The following is a 2,374-nucleotide window of genomic DNA, read 5'->3' as shown; positions in this document are numbered from 1 at the left end:
AGGCTCGCGAGCCTGGCCGAGCCTGACCGAGCCCGAGCCTGAGCCTGGTTTATGTTTGATTCCCCCCCCCCCCGTATAGAATGGCAAAAATAAATAAAAAAGTAGTAATTAGTAAAGATACACACGGTTTTACATCCCTAATATTTTGGTAATAGGTGGCAGTTGCTATCTTGAGATTACATTACATTCCTAATATTTTGGTGATAGTTGCATTTAAATTTCGTCACTTAAGGCAAAATACGATTATTAGATGTCAAAGCCAATTTTCAAGGAGTCTCTCGGCGTTTTAGGAAGTTAGTATATGTCAAAAGAGATTTGATTGGAGGAAAAACCTTTCAAAGAACAAATTTTCTTAGAAAAAAGTAGAAATGACATCGGAAAGAAACATGCTTAGTATATTATAGAAGATAGACATATCAAATTTTTTATTTTCAAACTTAAGCAAATATGGGCCATTGGAGAAGTGAGGCTGGAAGGGAGTGTTAAAACTAATAGTTTTTTTTTTATTTTCATTAAAAATAAGAGAAGAGGGGGGATGGATTTGGAAGAAGGGGGGCGGCTAATTGGACTTTTTCATGAAATTCAAGAGGGATATTGATCTTGGCCAGTGGCCATTGACGGTCTCACTTCAAATGGGCCGCCAAGATCAAAGAAAGGGTGAGGGTTAGCCAATGAAGGTGACACGAAAAGGGATTTTCCAGGTTTTTCAAAAGGAGAGAAGCTTTCTTCATTTTAGGGTTTTTAAGGTTGCTGAACTTAAGTTGGGTAAACCTAGAACCGAACCGAACCGAACCAACCCGATCAAGATCGGTTCTGGTTCGGCTCGGTTCCATGGTTCTATAATTCGGTTCTGGTTCCCAATATTGGGAACCGATAGGGATTGTTTCGGTTCTTAGGATACCCCAAAACTGAACCAACCCGAACCATGTCCAGCCCTAGTTCTTTCTTATTGGCTGACTTGGAGGATGAGATCAATTATCCTCCCCTTTTGTTTTTACATATGTTGTCACGTGTTGGAGAGGTATGCGGCCTTAGCGATACGGGACGTACCTCTAAGAGGTGTGCCATGGCCTGTGGGAATGGATGGCAAGTCTCATTTTCTTTTAGACTCACCACTTAAGAAATAAAGGGTCCTAGGTCCTGATTGGCAAGGTGGATGCTCCAAAGGTTGGGAGCATCTATTTCTTTCTTGTATTCTTGCTGAGTGTAGGGAGGGGGAGAGGAAGGAGATATCAATGAAGGGGATGGTCTGTCTAGACCTCGTCCAATGGGACGGATCCAGGCAGGGCGAGAGCCTTCCTTTATTCAGAGCCGAGGCCACCCACTACTCTAAGGGACTCTATTTGAGTCTAAAGGTTTTGATCGCAGGGTCTATCACTTCTATTTCCTTCTTTTACAATCCCCAAGAGTGGAAAGATGATGAGCTTCGAGATTAACTCTACTTACAAAGAGGGCAACAGCCAACGCTTTTGTAGATTAGAGAGCAGTGATCCCAGCATTCTATAGCTATTTCCTTCCTTTACAATCCCCAAGAGTGGAAAGACGATGAGCTTTGAGATTAACTTTTACTACAAAGAGGGCAACAGCCAACGCTTTTTATAGATTAGAGAACGAGTACCACATGTGAAGAACTTGAAGTTCTAAGGGGTCCGTCCGGGAGAGGGGAAAGGTGATGCGTGGACTCTCGGTATAACCCTCAATGGCCATAGGGAAATATAAAGATATTTTTTTAGTTAAACCCAAACCAAGATCAGACACGAAACCAGAACCTCGGACCAAAAGTTTCTTCAACTTTCCAACGTGGGACTAAATGTTATGCATTGGATTTCAAATACACTCTCATCACACACATGGTCCTGGGTTCATGTTGAAACATGACACTAAAATTACAAGGAGTTTGAAAACAAGAGGGAGATTCTTATTTTGAATCTTCCATCCAAGGTTTTTAGTCAAAAACTCCGGCAACAAGTAATCTATATGGAACTTCCGCCATGCGCTGCATCTATTTTGATCAGGGTCATAGATGTATAACCGCTCAAGATATCATCTCGCCACCTTTTGTGAAGGGCATGTTTGGCAACAATTATAAATTATTTCATGAAATATTAGTCGGTCCAGTTGTGAGAGATGACACTTGAAATTGTTTTCTTTTCCTGTTTTCCAGTGGCTTTTCTTGCTCCCCTCAAGTCTCTCTCTCAGCCCAGATCTCACAACTGACCCCACTAATATTCCATGGAATAATTTTTCATGGCTACCAAACATGCCATTATTCACTTTCCATCCGGAAAATGAAAGCAAGATGGAAGGGGAATAACATGTCAATCCTTAGAACATGCCAGCAGTCTATCCCTTAAATGACAGGGAGAGAATCAAA

This window comes from Tasmannia lanceolata, unplaced genomic scaffold (genome assembly GCF_043159265.1).
Source record: "Tasmannia lanceolata isolate RefF3 unplaced genomic scaffold, GAP_Taslan_0.1 ptg000008l, whole genome shotgun sequence".
NCBI lineage: Eukaryota > Viridiplantae > Streptophyta > Magnoliopsida > Canellales > Winteraceae > Tasmannia > Tasmannia lanceolata.
Note: the sequence above shows the minus strand (reverse complement) of the source record.